The sequence below is a fragment of the Lepisosteus oculatus genome, chromosome 18, assembly GCF_040954835.1.
Source record: "Lepisosteus oculatus isolate fLepOcu1 chromosome 18, fLepOcu1.hap2, whole genome shotgun sequence".
NCBI lineage: Eukaryota > Metazoa > Chordata > Actinopteri > Semionotiformes > Lepisosteidae > Lepisosteus > Lepisosteus oculatus.
This window is the reverse complement of record NC_090713.1, coordinates 10,479,434-10,498,399: the sequence shown is the minus strand read 5'-3', so window position 1 is coordinate 10,498,399 and position 18,966 is coordinate 10,479,434. Positions and strand designations below refer to the sequence as shown.

At 39.8% G+C, this 18,966-nt stretch overlaps 1 protein-coding gene across 1 annotated transcript in view; it reads right to left on the bottom strand.

Annotated features, from left to right (window-relative positions):
* LOC102697200 (interferon-induced protein 44-like) overlaps nt 1-12,274 on the bottom strand; it is a 111,486-nt gene extending 99,212 nt beyond the window's left edge. Inside the window, exon 1 of the mRNA XM_069180168.1 lies at nt 12,043-12,274. The gene's annotated coding sequence lies outside the window, so the exon portion shown is untranslated. The remainder of the gene's footprint in view (nt 1-12,042) is intronic.
* Nucleotides 12,275-18,966: the final 6,692 nt, after the last annotated feature.

Below are 18,966 nucleotides of genomic sequence, written 5' to 3'. Positions count from 1 at the left end.
AATATCCATATGGAAGCTATGTAAAATTTTCCTGTACCGCTGGCTTGTCATACACCACCTTCTGCATTTTCTTTAATGTCTGGTTCTTGATGAGCTGGTCCTTTTTAACATGCACTATCCCCTGCTGAATAGAAATGTGTTTAAATTCCCTGTCCTCATCATACAGGTTAATGGTTAATGGCAAAGTCAAAAACCAGTTCCGCAGACTCTGAAAGTTAATTTTTTCTCAATTGTTCACATTGAGCATAATACCTTTCAGCTTTAAAAAGGCTTTTCCTCCAGATACAGTGCCTTGCGAAAGTATTCGGCCCCCTTGAACTTTTCAACCTTTTGCCACATTTCAGGCTTCAAACATAAAGATATAAATTTTTTATTTTATGTGAAGAATCACCAACAAGTGGGACACAATTGTGAAGTGGAACGAAATCTATTGGATTTTTGAAACTTTTTTAACTAATAAAAAAATGAAAAGTGGGGCGTGCAAAATTATTCAGCCCCCTTGCGTTAATACTTTGTAGAGCCACCTTTTGCTGCGATTACAGCTGCAAGTCGCTTGGGGTATGTCTCTATCAGTTTTGCACATCGAGAGACTGAAATTCTTGCCCATTCTTCCTTGCAAAACAGCTCGAGCTCAGTGAGGTTGGATGGAGAGCGTTTGTGAACAGCAGTTTTCAGCTCTTTCCACAGATTCTCGATTGGATTCAGGTCTGGACTTTGACTTGGCCATTCAAACACCTGGATACGTTTATTTGTGAACCATTCCTTTGTAGATTTTGCTGTATGTTTGGGATCATTGTCTTGTTGGAAGATAAATCTCCGTCCCAGTTTCAGGTCTTTTGCAGACTCCAACAGGTTTTCATCCAGAATGGTCCTGTATTTGGCTGCATCCATCTTCCCCTCAATTTTAACCATCTTCCCTGTCCCTGCTGAAGAAAAGCAGGCCCAAACCATGATGCTGCCACCACCATGTTTGACGGTGGGGATGGTGTGTTGAGGGTGATGAGCTGTGTTGCTTTTACGCCAAACATATCGTTTTGCATTGTGGCCAAAAAGTTCGATTTTGGTTTCATCTGACCAGAGCACCTTCTTCCACATGTTTGGGGTGTCTCCCAGGTGGCTTGTGGCAAACTTTAGACGAGACTTTTTATGGATATCTTTGAGAAATGGCTTTCTTCTTGCCACTCTTCCATAAAGGCCAGATTTGTGCAGTGTAAGACTGATTGTTGTCCTATGGACAGACTCTCTCACCTCAGCTGTAGTTCTCTGCAGTTCATCCAGAGTGATCATGGGCCTCTTGGCTGCATTTCTGATCAGTCTTCTCCTTGTCTGAGCTGAAAGTTTAGAGGGACGGCCAGGTCTTGGTAGATTTGCAGTGGTCTGATACTCCTTCCATTTCAAGATGATCGCTTGCACAGTGCTCCTTGGGATGTTTGAAGCTTGGGAAATCTTTTTGTATCCAAATCCGGCTTTAAACTTCTCCACAACAGTATTACGGACCTGCCTGGTGTGTTCCTTGGTCTTCATGATGCTCTCTGCGCTTTCAACAGAACCTTGAGACTATCACAGAGCAGGTGCATTTATACAGAGACTTGATTACACACAGGTGGATTCTATTTATCACCATCAGTCATTTAGGACAACATTGGATCATTCAGAGATCCTCGCTGAACTTCTGGAGTGAGTTTGCTGCACTGAAAGTAAAGGGGCCGAATAATTTTGCACGCCCCACTTTTCATTTTTTTATTAGTTAAAAAAGTTTCAAAAATCCAATAGATTTCGTTCCACTTCACAATTGTGTCCCACTTGTTGGTGATTCTTCACATAAAATAAAAAATTTATATCTTTATGTTTGAAGCCTGAAATGTGGCAAAAGGTTGAAAAGTTCAAGGGGGCCGAATACTTTCGCAAGGCACTGTAGCTTGTACCCATACACTTAGGCCCTGTTGACACAAATTATGTGATGTGTTCGCCAGTATCGATTTCGTTGGTCAATTACTGGTCAACTAACCGGATTCCACTTCCACTTGCGGGGAAGATGACAAAGATAACCAAGTCTATGTCATGGTAAAGACCTTGCAAAATGTTTAAAAACTTGTAAACTCCATCCTGGCATAGCCAGTGGTAAAGTTGGCTATGAAAATGTGAGCGTTACTTTGACCTGTGTAGTGGTCTTTAGTGTGTTTCCAGGTGACACATGGTGTATGATCATTGATAAAACTCATAAAAGTGGAGAAAGAAAGAGCATTATTAATGCTTTTTCAGATGCTGCTGAGTTTTTGAGCAATGTTAGAATAATAGTTACATGTACTGAACTAATTTTCCTCACCAAAATCTAATTACAGATTGCAACCAGGAGTCTGTAACATCTTTCTCTGTAACAAATTTAAAAAGTTCAAAAGTGACAGCAGCCCTGTTACCCTGCAACTCACAACTGGCAACCCACTGAAGCTAAGCAGGTGTGAGCCTGGTCAGTACCTGGGTGACAGACCTCCTGGGAAAAACCTAAGTTTGCTGCTGGAAGAGCTGTTAGTGGGACCAGCAGGGGGTGTTCACCCTGCAGTCTATGTGGGTCCTAAAGACACAGTATAGTGACGGGGACACTATACTGTAAAAAGATGCTGCCCTTCAGGTGAGACGTAAAACCGAGGTCCCGACTCTCTGTGCTCATTAAAATTCCCAGGGTGTTTTCTCAAAAAGTGCAGGGGTGTAACACTGGTGTCCTGGCCAAATTTCCCATTGGCCCTTACCGATCATGGCCTCCTAATAATCCCTATCTATGAATTGGCTTCATTCTCTGTTCTCTTCCCCACTGAGAGCTGATGTGTGGTGAGTGTTCTAGCGCACTATGGCTGCCATCGCATCATCCAGGTGGGGTTGCTCATTGCTGGTGGAGGAGAGTCCCCATTACCTGTAAAGCGCTTTGAGTGGAGTGTCCAGAAAAGCATTATATAACACTACTGTATGTAAGTGTAAACAATAATTTTTATTATTGAAATAGGAGTAGTAGTAGTATGTACCACTCAACTGAACAAAACACTAATAGGACCTAAACTTACATTAATATCACTTAACATTGAATACAGTGTAATATATATAGAAAACAAAAATCATCGCTAATACACAATATTTACTAGTTTATTTTGGAAAAAGGAGTCTTTCTTTGATAGAAGGAAAACTATTAACCCTATTAAGCGTATTCTAAAAAATATGTGTTTTTACTGCGATAATGAATGCAAGTATTCATAGAAAAGCTTACACGAGAATACACATCCTGAGGGGGCATTCATCATAGCGGGTGATTGCAACGGTGCAAACTTGAAAAAAACAATGCCTAATCTACATCAACACATTGACTGCCCAATGCGCAGAACGAACATGTTGGACAATGTTTACACTCCCTTCCGGGATGGTTACAAAGCTCTCCCCTGACCTCCTTTCGGCAAATCCGATCACACCTCCATTCTGCTGTTTACAAGCAGAAGCTTAAACAGGAGAGGCCAGTGTTAAGAACCATTCAACGTTGGTCAGATGAATCAGATTTTATACTAAATCACTGTTTTGCTACCACTGACTGGCAGATCTTCTGCGAAGCTGCCGAAAATAATATCAATCTGTATACGGACTATGTTACTGGCTACATCAGTAAATGTATTGAAGACGTGGTTCCCAGGATTACTGTTCGCACATATCCAAATCAGAAACCGTGGATAAATGGTGAGATATGCGCCAAACTGAAAGCTAGGACAGCTGCTTTCAATTCTGGCGATATGGGTAAATACAAAAAATCCAGATAAGACCTCAGGAAAGCTACCAAAATAGCTAAATACAACTACAAAGTTAAATTAGTCATATTACCACGGCTGCAACGCACGGACCATGTGGAGTGGTATACGCACCATTACAGACTACAAAACGCAACCCAGCTAAATCGCACAACAGTCTGCCTCTCTTCCTGATGAGCTAAACTCATTATACCCTCGGATTGAGGTCAGCAACGCAGATCCAGTCAGGAAGATTCCAGAAATCCAAAACGGAAACCCACTGATCATATCCAGAGCGGATGTGTGTAACGTTTTTAAAAAGACAAATCCACGCAAGGCTCCTGGCCCTGATGCTATCCCTGGCTGCATTCTGAAGGCATGTGCAGACCAGCTGGCAGATGTCTTCTCGGACATTTTTAATCTCTCTCTAGCTCAGTTTATAGTTCCTTCCTGCTTTAAGAAAACCAGCATTTTCCCTGTTCCTAAAAAATCCAGAGTCAGCTGCCTAAATGACTACTGCCCTGTTGCACTCATATCAGTTATCATGAAGTGCTTCGAGCAGTTGGTCAAAGCATACATCATTGCCTGACACCCTAGACCCACTGCAATTTGCATACCGCCAGAACAGGTCAACAGAAGATGCTATTGCCACTGCCCTCCATACTGCCCTCTCACACCTGGATAAGAAAGGAACATATATAATGCTGTTTGTTGATTACAGCTCAGCATTCAATGGTGCCATCAATACTCGTCATCAAGCTCCAGGACCTGGGACTGAACACCTCCCTCTGTAATTGGATCCTGGACTTCTTGACGGAAGGTCCGCAGGTGGTGAAGGTGGGCACCAACATATCCTCTACCCTGACTCTAAACACTGGAGCCCCCAAGGCTGCGTGCTTAGCCCTGTCCTCTACTCCTTATTTACCCATGACTGTGTCACCAGGCATAACTCAAACTCCATCATCAAGTTTGCGGACGATACAACAGTCATTGGCCTGATTACAGATGGTGAGGAGTCTGCATACAGGGAGGAGGTTGAAACCCTGGCAGTATGGTGCCAGGAGAACAACCTCTCTCTGAACATCAGTAAGACTAAGGAGATGATTGTGGACTATAGGAAACATCAGGGAGGAGACCACACACCTATTTACATCAATGGGACTGCAGTGGAGAGGGTCAGCAGCTTTAAGTTCCTGGGAGTTAACATTTCAGAGGATTTAACCTGGACCCACCACACCAACACCGTGGTCAAGACAGCACGGCAGCGCCTGTTCTTTCTCCGCAGGCTAAAGAAGTTCGGCATGCCATCACATATCTAGGCCAACTTCTACAGGTGCATTATTGAGACCATCCTGACTGGTTGCATCACTGCCTGGTATGGGAACTGCTCCGCCTGAGATCACAAAGTATTGCAGAGGGTGGTGAAGTCAGCGCAGCTTATCACCAGCTGTGAGCTACCAAGCATCCAGGAGATCTACTCAGCTAGATGTCTGAAGAAGGCCAGGTCCATTCTCGAGGACCCCAGTCATCCCAGTCACAAACTGTTTTCCCTCCTACCGTCCAGTAAATGGTACCAAAGCATTCGGTCCTAGTCCAACAGACTACGGAACAGCTTCTACCTCCAGGCAATAAGACTGCTAAATAGCCAACCTGTAGCTCCTTAGCAAATCACCTGTAATGGCTACATAGACACACAATTCTTACTATATTTAGCATAACTGCACTACATGTATATATTGCATACACCACGGACACATAACAGCTCTACTCACATTGAGTTGTATTCAATTTAAAATTTTTTGTGATTTTTGTGTTTTTGTGAATTTTTGTGATTTTTGTGATTCTTGTAATTTTTGTGAGCTCGCAGAAAAAGACATTAGACAGTAGGCAACTACTGCTCCACGCCATATTGTTGTGCATTTGATAAATAAACTTTGATTTGATTTGATTTATTAATACATAAAATATGAAACATATACAGATCTTATGGTGAGGGTTATCAAAATACAAGATATATAGACATGAAGAGATACAAAACAAAGAATATACGTTCAGTACTATTCAGCTCTACCATTTTGTTAATCCATTTTTTGATTACAACTTCTACATTAGATACTGAAAATTATATACATTACGTATGTGAATTAAATTGATATCAACTTGTGTAGAGATACAATTGAATTCTGGAGATGCAATGCAAAATACTGGGTTACTTGTATTTCCCATAGACACAAAAGACGAGCTGGCAGGCTCTGTCGCAGTGGCGTCCAGTAGCCCGGTTCTCCGGCTCAGTTCCAAACCAATCCTGGTGCAGCTCTAAGTCAGGAAGAAGGAGGAGAGATTTCTATTGGCAGCACGCCGGACAGCTGCTCTCTGAGGACCTACTAATAGAGTGGCTGATTAGTAACAGTCTGTGCACAGAAAGTGACTGTGGTCCAGACAGTCACTCTAGAAAGGGAAGAAACCTGGTTCAACCCAGCGTAGTGCTAGTTTCGAATAGGATTCACTTGTCGACTCACTTCGGAACATATGTCGCTCATTGATCAGGCAGGCATTCAAGGCAGGTTACCAGCAATTCACGAGGCCAGCTGCGGGGCTAACCTCGAGCAGATCTGTCTTTTACGCACGGGCGTCCTACTGGCTTGGGTCTTAGAATGAAAGTTACGTCGCGTGATTGTCCAAGTTGAGCATGAGAACACACAGAGGAGGAGCAAAGTTCTGAGGCCTTGCAGCTGGTTTTATCTAGAGCAACTATGGTCGTTCATTCGTTGACAGTTTGGCAGGCATTGGATACCTACAGTATGTGCGATTACCAAGACTTGCAGGTTCCTGATTGGTTGATCAAATGTAGAAGTGACTAACGTTGACTTCTGACCCTAGGGTTGTAAACTAGGTTCTTGTCAGGTCTGAGAGGGTCTGAGCAGACATCCTGGCACCAGGAGTAGCCATTCATTGTGACAGGGTAGGCACAACCTTTTCTGGGAACTATTCCTTATTAGAAAGAAAAACACTTTAAATCTGAATCCACATGGAATGGCCTCTCTGTGACCTGCACCACAGAGATGAGGGAGAGAGACCACTGGAAAAAGGGACAGCCACACTTAACTTTTGTGTTATTAATAAGCATTGCTGCTACACAGTCTTCCAGTTCTGACCTATTATTATCAATCGATTTTAAGGATATGCTGTGTAGCGGCGAGGCTTATTAAAAGACAGAATTAAGTGTTGCTGTGCTTTCCCAAATGAGGTCCCATCTCTCTCTTCATCTCTGTGATGCAGCAACAGAGAAGCTTTTCATGCAGGCTGATTTAAAGATGTTTTCTTTTGATAAGGGACAGCTCCCAAATGGGGGGCGGAGGTTGCCACGAGTAACCAAAGGATCCACCCGAGGTTAGCACCAGCAGCAAGCCTCATGAACAGGTCGGAACTGTGGACAGCTGAATCACTATTCAGAACTAGCGCTTCATCAGGAACGAACAGGTCCTCTTCCTGACCTGCTGGGACCCACAGTCATCTTTTCTCCTGAGCACAACTTCGCTAGTTAAAGCCAACACTAACTAGCCAGTCTTCAGAGAGCAGCGCCGCATGAGTCTCCACCAAGCCGCAACAGCACAGCCTGGTACCGAGCCAGAGAGTGCGGATTGGACAGCAACAAGCCTGCAACTGTTTCTTTGTGCCCGCAGGAGATCTGACTCCCCAAAGATTGGATGAGTATTAAACTTTACTGCATTACAGCTCGAGAATTCAATTGTTATCCCAACCAGTTGATATCAATTTAATTCCTAAGAGTTACAGATGCAGCCATTCAAAATGCACGGTACAAACCCGCGGTACGGTAAACTACCCACAAGCCACCGCAGGGCACTGCTGTAAGTGATTGGCTGGCCAAAATGACCGACGGGGGCACTCGTGGTGCATTGATTGGTAGTGAAAAGATTTAATCATTTAATGTCTTTACTGTGCACATTTTAATCTGCTTAGTTTTGAAAATTTATATGGAATTTTACCACTAAAGGGAAATTTTAGTAGCTGAGCATAAAAAGAAGAGGAGCATAATGCATCTGAAGGTCATAAACGATATTAATTTAGGAACATAAACATTACTGTATGTACGTAAACTGTACTGTGTATGGCTGGTCTTGGTAGTTTAAAGAAAAAATACACACCAGTCTTCCATTTCTCCCTAAATATTTTAAGCATTAAAGTTTTATGAAACGGTACCCAAATATGCGATTGCTGTATAGAATGAATTTTAATTTAAAAAAATTATTTAACACAAAAATTAAGCTGTTTGCATCTTCTGCCTGAGAACAGTCACCCGTTGCTACCCAATGCAGAAACACAGCCACTAACTAGCAAAGAGGGGACATTAGCTAGCCAATATGATAAAGAAATAAATGATTTATTTCTTTTGCACATTTATTTGAACATTTCCATTGATTGTACAAGCACTTGAAACTGTCCAATCCCTAGTTCATCAGGCATTTTCTTTTACGCTGCGGGCATTCTCCCGGTCTGGCGCCGGTCTGTGTCTTCTAGGATATAATGCCAGCGAACTCTTGTTTTTATGTCCACTATAACAGACAATCTCCTTTACTTTTAACCGAGTGTTTAATAATTTCCTAAAATGAAAATGATTTACTTTATTTCCCTCACGGGATCAATAAAAGTATCTACCATCTATCTACATAAACTATCGGACAGAATTCTGGGGTCTCCCCATACCAGAGATTATGGTAGGGCTTCAGAATGGTGATTGGCTGACAGCATCTGACACCGCTCTGATTGGAGAAAAAAAACGTGCTGGTTTGCTATACATACAGTACTGTACCAGGAAGAGGATTTCTTTCTATTCAAAACGTGTATTTTAAAAGTTTAATTAAGAAGTAAAAACAGCATACACAGATTTCTAAACTGATCAGGATCGTTATCTTTGTCTTATGCATAATAATGTTCACCACTCTGTCCAGCAAATTAATAATAAACTTTATTTTATATAGCGTTTTAAACGAATAAGTAATTAGATTGCTCATAAACCTAATCACTTATTCTACATAAACACAGCGTAATTGCTCTCTGAAAATGCTTTTTCTTTTTATTTAGGCTCAGATTTCAACTATAGATCGTATTGTAACGCTTACGGCCGACAGGTACTGTGTAAGAGCCGGCGTACCAGAGCAGGTGACGTCACCGCCCTTCCCTGTGATAGCAGGACTACAGCTACTGGGCTGTAGAGAGATCTCTCTTTAGCTCACGGGGCTAGGTCGCTGCAGAGAGACGCGGAAGTCCCGGGTTCGAGCCACCTATACTTTGGGCCGACCAGATGCGGCAAGGGCGCCCGCCTGAGCCCCCGTTGCGTTACATTGGTGTCAGAAGCGGGGTGGGATAGCCCTTCGCCGGGGACGGCGATTTAAGCGGGGGAGAGTGTAACACTTACGGCCGACAGGTACTGTGTAAGAGCCGGCGTACCAGAGCAGGTGACGTCACCGCCCTTCCCTGTGATAGTAGGACTACAGCTACTGGGCTGTAGAGAGATCTCTCTTTAGCTCACGGGGCTAGGTCGCTGCAGAGAGACGCGGAAGTCCCGGGTTCGAGCCACCTATACTTTGGGCCGACCAGATGCGGCAAGGGCGCCCGCCTGAGCCCCCGTTGCGTTACAGTATTATTAATAACCATAATAACGACCAACCAACAAAAACAACCATATAAACATAATTCCAACCAAAACATAGATAACAGCCACAATACAAAATCAAATATATCAAACCATTAAACTCTCTCAAATTCCTCCAATTATCATAATCCCGCCTCTTATGCAAAACCAAACCCTCCTCCCATCCCAGTTTATCCTCTTTATTATAAACAAAATTCACCTCAATTTTCAACATAAAGCATTACACAATACCTCAACACTCCATACTCAACAATGATAAATCAGAGCCAGAACATGTAACTCCACATTTCCAAATATACCTCATTTCCATAGCCCCGCCCCTTATGCAAAACCAACATCCCTCCCCTGTTTTCTCTCTACGCTGGTGTTTGTAATCGTTTTTATTTTTAAATAAATTTTAGCAAAGTCATGTATTTTAAAAATCTTAAGATTTCTATATTTATGTCTTTATTTAGTGGTTTCATTAGTGACAAAGGCTAAACTTTCTTGGAAAAATGTATTTTATGTAAACCATGTTTGCTATTAATTCATTTAGGGCTAGGATATGTTCATTGTCTTCCAATGAAAGAAGGGTTCCTTTCGCCGTAGTCGGGTTGACATTAGAAGCTTGCCACGCCCGGACTGTTACACCAACTCATTAGCATGTTAAAGCGATTTCATTGAGGAGCAGAGAGGGGGGTTGTATTTGCAGTGCATCGGTATACAGTAGATGGGAAAGCCGGAGCCGACCGCTACGCCGCCCACGTGTTATGCTCTTCGTTAATGTCTAAGCCGGAACACATCATTATATCTCATTTTGTATTTCTTAAAAAAGAAAAATCGTTTGCCCAGCTTAACAGTATTGTTGTTATTGTTTTTAACCTGTAAAGCGCTTTGAGGAGCCATCTCTAGGTGCCATATACAGTAAAGTTCCTTATTGTTACTATTGTTAATATGCTGGACAGAGAGGTGAACATTATTACAGAGAAGACAAAGATAGCTATTTACGTTGCATTGTGCACTGTGCTGCTGTAATACAGTTTTAAATAATTAAAAGTCTAAACAGTATCAGCCTTATTTATGGATTTTAAATAAAGGCGATTTAAACCCAATTTAAATCAATATAAATGTTTATATTGTAACGCCTAGGTGACTATTCATTGTTATTAAAATGACTTAAATTCGATCATGTTGTGATATTTAGAAATATACATTTGTTTGGTGCGAGTGAAGTTTTATTTAATCTCTGAGCCATACTGATTCTTATGGAAGCCAGTTTCCGCCAGGGAGTAAAAAAAAAACACACTATGGTATTCTCTTCGATGCAGTGCAGTTAAAAACATATATCTGATGCTGTTCCTAAATGAATATCGTTTATGACCATCAGACGCTTTATGCTCCTTTTCTTTTTTCCAGTGGATTGAACAGGGAGAGGCATTTCATGATGTACTTTTCACTGATGAAACAACAGTGGCTCTGGAACAGTTTTCAACCATGTCATTTTATAAAAAGGGGAGATATGTGAACAAGCAAAACCCAAAACAAACACATATGCCATATGGCGTACGCGTTACTGAAGCTAAAAGTTTAGCCTTTGTCATTAATTTAACCACTAAATAAAGACATATAGAAATCCCTACGTTACAGACTGTATATGGCTGGTATTGGTAGTTTAAAGAAAAAATACACACCAGTATTCCACTTTCTCCCTAAACATTTTAAGCATCAGAGTCTTACATGTAGTTATTTCGGAAATGTTTGTACGTGCTCCTTCTGACCATGTTACTGTTTACTGTTACCGACCATATTAAGTTTAAGTGCCTGTTGGCAATTTTCCTGTCCGTGGGGGGGTGGACCTTCTTTCATTAGAAGGTTAGTCTGTTCTACTCTGAGAATGTAGAGGGGGTGGAAAGTGCTCGCGGTCATTTAATTAGTATTAAAATTCGCACTGATTCCCTTGCGAAGATATGGACATAGGAATATTCGTGCGTGGTAAAAAAAAAATGGCATAAAAACGACAAAGTGAAGGCTGTGAAAACATTCACAATGTACTTTATACACAAAGCAAGTGTTCTCACAACTCTAGGAGGTTTCGTGAAAATGCTACAGGCGTGCCAAAATAGTTTTTTTAAAATTCAAGGTGACTTTACTGCGGTTTTCATTTTCAGATTGTGAATCAAAAAAGGCATTTAATTAAACACGCGATTGCGATTTTAATCAATTACTGTATTGATTGAAACACACATTCTGTACAGATACAGTTGTTAAGCATTCCACTCACGCCGCTCTTCCTTCTTGCATTCCCACGCGCACACCCTGTAAAATAAGCTCACGCCGCAAGTAAATGCCAATCATCTTTCTCTCCCGTTTCTATTTTAGTTCTCCTTTTTCCTCACTTCCTCTCTCACTATTGCGGATTCTCTTTGAGCTCCCTAGTGCGCGTTTATCTCTTGCTTTTCGATCTCCTAGCCTGCTTCTCGTTTTCGGTTTCGCCTTGTGATTTGGATTGCTGCTTTCTCGTTTGTACTACCGTGTTCTGACCTACTCGCCTGCTTCCTGGATCCGATTTCGCCTAGTGTTTTTGGATTGTTGCTTCCTCCTTGTCTCCCCGTGTTCCGACCTACTCACCTGCCTCCTGGTTTTCGTTTTTGCCTAGCGTATCTGCTTAGTGTCTTTCTCTTGTCTTGAGTCCTGCATAGGATCCTATTGCCCTAGCAGCCCTATCTTTCAACAGTACAGTCGCATTCTCCTGTCGTCCAGTGGTGTAAAACGAATTAGCAGGTGATTGAGATAACAATGCACCGCCCACTGAGTGGAATGTTCTCAAGTGTAAAAAGAGGTGATAATTCTTAATTATTCCGTGTCGCATTAACTAACCTCTTCAGTTTACTCCGCCAGACAGTACATGAATATAATTATATCGTTATTAATTTGTTTAGATACGCAATTCCATATTATATTCCCTGTTAATCAAATTCTAAAAGTGTGCATTTGTTAGATAACAAGCAAATTCACAGAAAAGGTTAAAAGACTATCACTTTTCACAAAGTATATAATCCTAATATGGTCAGAAGGAGCACGTAACAACGTTTCCCAAGTAACAACATGTAAGACTTTGATGCTTAAAATGTTTAGGGAGAAATGGAATACTGGTGTGTATTTGTTCTTTAAACTACCAAGACCAGCAATATACAGTACAGTTTACATACAGTAATATGTTTATGTTCCTAAATTAATATCGTTTATGAGCATGTGAAAGGCATGGTGAATCGGAGATTCTCAAGAATTACTTTGTATGATTGGAAACGAACGCGTGATCGGATCAACTAAATGCTGTGGTGTAACTTTTTGTCAATGAAAAAATAAACTCTTTTCGTTTACAAAGACGGTTACAGAGAATGTGGACCAGGGTAATACTTTGAGCTTACAGCTTGTCCAAGGTCATTTATTATTAATACTATTAGTAATATCTTCGGTAAAGACTTTGATGCATAAAATATTCCTGCTTAATTAAAATATTTATGATAAAGGTGGTAGGTTGTGTACTTTTGTCCAACAGAACAATCTTGCTTTTATAAAATATACCGCCTTTTTAATGTTTAATGATTAACATGCTGTAATACACTGTTTAAATTTAAAAGTCTAAAGAGTATACAACTTAAATTCTTAATTGATTAAAGATTGTCCCTCAGCAGTGATCGGGATTCGAAACCGATGTTTTCTGGTGACAGCTCAACTGCTGTACAGGAGAGGTTAGCCTTTATTAGCTCCACCTGGCGGTTTTACAAGGTGATTCTGGATACTATTAACATAATCTAATTTGCATACGGTATGATGCGGTGTACTGCGACACGCCCACTGTGTTATACTGCAGCATTCCCCGCTTGTTTTGAATGGCTGCATCTGTTTGTACTTGTTTTGAGTATCTAATGTAGAAGTTATAACCAAGTTCGTTGACGAAACGGTCTAAATGAATGATATACCGAACGTATGTCCTCTTGATATGTGTAACTCTTTGTGACTGACTGAATATATATCTCTTGTATTCTGATAACCCTCACGATAAGATCTGTTAGGTTTATATGCATATTTTATGTATTAATAAATGTATCCTCGTGTATTAGTACCTGTGTTTGTGCGTTGTTTGAGTTATATTGCAAGGTTGGATTCTAAAGCCATTAAAATAATCATTTTGTGATTTACGGCTACAATTAATAATTGTCCCTGTAAATGCCCAAACCCTACAGAACTGGTGCCTCGTGAGAGCACACTACAGCTGTAAGGACCGTCTGTCATCAGTGTACTTGACCACAAACATAAATGCTATTTGTAGATGATGATATGAAAAGGAGGAGATACAGAGTGAAGATTCCAAGAACAGAACCCTGGGGCACTCCTCATTGCTTTAGATATAGAAGAGAAAAGTACATACATCAATACACATTTTTCCAATGCTGAATGAAAACCTTCTCATTAAGTGGCCTTCCATTTCTGCTCAAATGTACAACTGTTCAGTTTACCGGAACATGTTAAATCATGAAATCTAGAAGATAGCAGATAGACTTGTACTCTTTTCCTTATTGAAAGTGCTAATCTACAGTATGTTTCCAAGATGGCACCTGTGAATGTGCTAAAGTTAAGTACGGTAGCTGGTCTCCTGTAACAGGCTTGTCACAATGTGAGCTGCCAATTACATTTGTTAAACCCGTAGTTGATTAAGGAGATGAGTTTTAATATCCTTTTCCTGACATTTAATTGCAATAAGGTTAAATGCTTCAAATGTTACACGAGAAATGTAACCCAGCCTGGTTAAGTGGAATTATTATCACATTCTTAATATCAGCACCACAATCATTGACTAAGTCTAAGGTCTGCTTTATGCAGAGCCCGTTCTTTGCTTTTTGAAACCAGCAGACTCAAGTAACGCTCTGGACCAAACTGACAATTTGTTTTATTTGAAAAACAGGAGGAAGCAATTCCTGATGATCAGCTAATCATTTGAACTTCTTTAGATTCTAATTACCTTCATAACTGATATGGAAGCAGTAAGGCTTACTGTTTTACACAAGGCTTCTGAAAGTTGTCGGATTTTTTTGTTGAATAAATCATGACAAAGTAAAATAAGTGTGTGCTATCTATCATGCGAGGTTAGATATATCTACTGGTAGGAGTTGGTGAGGACTTGGTGAAGTTCAGATATGTCTTAATAAGTAAAGCCATAGAATCATAGGGGGATTTTTACATCACTATAGTTGATCCTTATCTAAATTAAAACAGTAAAGAAAGAGTTTCAGTAAACAAAGAGGTTGAACGCAATACTAACAAAAGATGCATAATTGGAAACCATTATGAGTTTGTCTTTGTGGTATTCAGCTTTATATGATCATTTGCATGTACAGGGTTAGTCAAAATGCTGTAGAGAACTGACAGTTTATTACAAATTAATGACATGGGTTACTGTGACAAATTCATGAGACATAGGAGCTCTGTGGAGGCAAGAAAAGAGTTAAGTTCACTTTATTGGCCAATTTTCTTCTATTAGGGATTTGTCTTTTCACAAACCCCAACTTAGTCTCCATGAGAAACACAGACACATACAGGGAGAGAAGCTTGGAGCCTAAGCACAGGGTCAGCCATTTATACGGCACCACTGGAGCAGTTGGGATTAAGGGCCTTGCTCAGAAGACCAAAGGAGTAGGATTCCTCTGCCAGCCGTGGGATTTGGATCTGCAACCTTCCAGCCACAGGCACAAATCCTTAGCCCCAGAGCCACCTCACTGCCCCACATACACGTACATCCACAAAAATGCATACAGATGCAGCCATTCTAAATGAGCGAGGCACACTGCAGTAAAACTCAGTGGACGTGGCACGTCAAAACGCATCAAAACACATCATACCTCAGTTATGATAACAGTATCACCTTATAAATCAGAATCAGAATCAGAATCACCTTATAAAACCGCCGGGTGGTGCTAATAAAGCTTAACCTCTCATGTACAGCATTGGAGCTGTTGCCAGAAAACGCATGGTTTCAAACTCGTCACTGCTGAAGGACAATCTTTTTCCAATTAAGAATTTAAGTTGTATACTCTTTAGACTTTTAATTATTTTCAACTGTGTATTACAGCATGTTAATCATTAAACATTAAAAAGTCGGTATATTTTATAAAAGCAAGATTGCTCAGTTGGACAAAAGTACACAACCTACCATCTTTATCATACAGATGCAGCCATTCAAAACAAGCGGGCGATACCGCATCATTTTGCGGTGCGCTTTACGCAGTCTACCGCGAGTTACCGTAAATTCTCCTATAATGCCGCAAGTAAAATAATAGTATCCGGAATTTCCGCAAGGTGGAGCTAATAAAGCTCAACCTGTCATTTTTGAGCTGTCGCCATCAAAGTCTTTAATGAAGATATTACTAATAGTATTAATAATGAATGACCTTGGACAAGCTGTAAACTCAAAGTATTGTCCTGGTCCACATTCTTTTTTTCATTGACCATCTTTGTAAAAGTAACACCACAGCATTTCGCAATCACGCATTTGTTTCCAATCATACAAAGTACAGTAATTTTTGAGAATCGATTCACCATGCCTTTCACATGCTCATAAAAGAGATTGATTTAGGAACATAAACATATTACTGTATGCAAACTGTACTGTATACAGTATATATATATATGTATATTTAATGTCTTTACTGTGCCCGTTTAAGTATTGAATATTTATATGGAATTTTACCACTGAAGGGAAATCTTAGTACCTGAACATAAAAAGAATAGGAGCATACTGTAACGCATGTGAAGGCCATAAACGATATTAATTTTGGAACTTAAACATACAGTATATGGCTGGTCTCGGTACTTTAAAGAAAACATACACACCAGTATTCCATTTCTCCCTAAACATTTTAAGCATCGAAGTCTTTAACTAACGTGATACCAGAGTCAACAAGCATACCTTTAGAACTTGATTAAAAGGGAATATAATATGGAATCGCGAATCTAAAGAAATTAATAACGATATAATTATATTCATGTACTGCAACACAAGAATAGTACACACTGTACATTGTCTGTTGATAATGTTTCTGTAGTGCTTTTTCAGCACTCTGCATGTGACCTTGCTGGTGGTGCTGTGAGTTAGGTTCCTGACTCCCATGTCACACGCTGTGTGTTTGAATCCTGCTGGAGCCATGACTCTTTTTTTTAACAAACATTTCTTTGAAAAAATAAAATGTTTCCCTGGCTCAGAGATTAAATAAAACTTCACTCGCACCAAACAAATTTATATTTCTAAATATCACAACATGATCGAATTTAAGTCATTTTAATAACAATGAATAGTCACCTAGGTGTTACAATATAAACATTTATATTGATTTAAATTGCGTTTAAATCGCCTTTATTTAAAACCCATAAATAAGGCTGATACTGTTTAGACTTTTAATTATTTAAAACTGTATTACAGCAGCACAGTGCACAATGCAACGTAAATCGCTATCTTTGTCTTCTGCGTAATAATGTTCACCTCTCTGTCCAGCAAATTAACAATAGTAATAATAATGAACTTTATTGTATATGGCGCCTTTAAAGCTGGCACCTCAAAACACTTTACAGGATAAAAACAATAACAACAATACTGTTAGACTGGGCAAACATTTTTTTTTAAAGAAATACAAAATGAGATATAATGATGTGTTCCGGCTTAGACATTAAGGAAGAGCATAACACGTGGGCGGCCAGCGGGAGTGCTGGCTGTGACGAATTAAACCGGTTTCACAGGTATTTTCAAAGTAGAAGGGGGCGAGATTTCCAGCGAAAGACACCTCCCCCCCTCCAAAACCAAGGAAGTACAGTACTTACTATTTAAAAAAAGCTAGGCTCCTCAATGAAATCGCTTTAACATGCTAATGCATTGGTGTAACAGTCCGGGCGTGACAAGCTTCTAATGTCTAATGTCAACCCGACGAAAGGAACCCTTCTTTCATTGGAAGACAATGAACATATTCTAGCCCTAAATGAATTAATAGCAAACATGGTTTACATAAAATACATTTTTCCAAGAAAGTTTAGCCTTTGTCACTAATGAAACCACTAAATAATGACATAAATAAAGAAATCTTAAGATTTTTAAAATACATGACTTTGCTATAATTTATTTAAAAATCAAAACGATTACAAACGCCAGCAGAGAGAGAGAACAGGGGAGGGGTATTGGTTTTGCATAAGGGCTATGGAAATTAGGTCTATTTGGGAATGTGGAGTTACTGTTACATAGTTACTGTATACTTTTATTTCTTTAGATACGCAAATCCATGTTATTTTTTAATCCCTGACGGGACTGGGAGTCCATAAGAATCGAGTAATAAGTTTCATTGCGCTTTGACAGATCGTCTTTAAATCAATTGTTGATTTAAAGGTTGACAGTAAATTTTTATATTTTAACGCATACTGTACAGCCTCTTTTTCTCTATAAAAATCTAAAAGATATTAGATATTAAGAGAGAGCGTCTGCATTTATAACTTAGTTCTTAAAATTAGTCAAGCAATATGAAGCATCTCCTTTTACTTTTAAGTCCCTTAAATATCATTGAGCACAGCTTTCTCACCACTTAGATTAGAGAGAGAGAGCGTAGAGAGAGCGTAAAACCTGGGCGTAACAGCTGTTTCTTTTTCTGATCACTCACTCTCTGGATACACGTCTCACCTGTCCTGTTCTTTGTTTTCCTAATTTGCTGATTATGCCTTCTGCGATCCACTCCTGCCCTCACACCTAAAGAAGACTATTTTAAATTTCTTTGCACGGTCCATTGTGCAATTAACCCTTGTATGTGCTGTCTTTAAGGTGATATCACATAAAGGTGATATGTAAAATAATGTATTTTATTATTGTTATAGTGAAACATGATCAGATTTTCCCCGGTTCAGAAAAAAAGATCTAAAGTATGTCACTAATATACTTTTAATACAGTCTTTGCTGTGCTCTTGAGGATCCTTGTGATATTTCGAGCTCTGGTTGAATGATAAGTGTCACAGTTTAAATAATTTTCGTAGTTAGAAATTATGAAACGCTCTGTTAAAAGCAAGGGAGTTCTTATGTCCGTTACAGTAAAAGAAAATGCCTGACAAAGTAGGGCTTGGACAGATTCCAAGTGCATTTTTGCAATTTACGTTTGCATTGTGCATTGTGCTGCTGTAATACAGTTTAAAATAATTAGAAGTCTAAACAGTATCAGCTTTATTTATGGTTTGCAATTTAAAAAAAGTCAAAAACCACACTCAAAATGCAATTTAGAGCTTTCTGGCAAAAGGAGACACCCAAATTAATGCCACTGTTTGTGCATGAACAAGGATATACTGCTATTTCCTTAGATACGCAATGCCTGTCTCTCCTGGCTGTGCTCTATCTCTCTCTCTCTTTCTCTTTATAGCTGGTGGTGTACAGCTTTTTAGTATAGATTACACTTTTCTAAAATGTATTTTAAAAATAAAAAGGATTACAATCTAATCTTTCCACATTTGATCCCAAGATCCCAAGAAAAA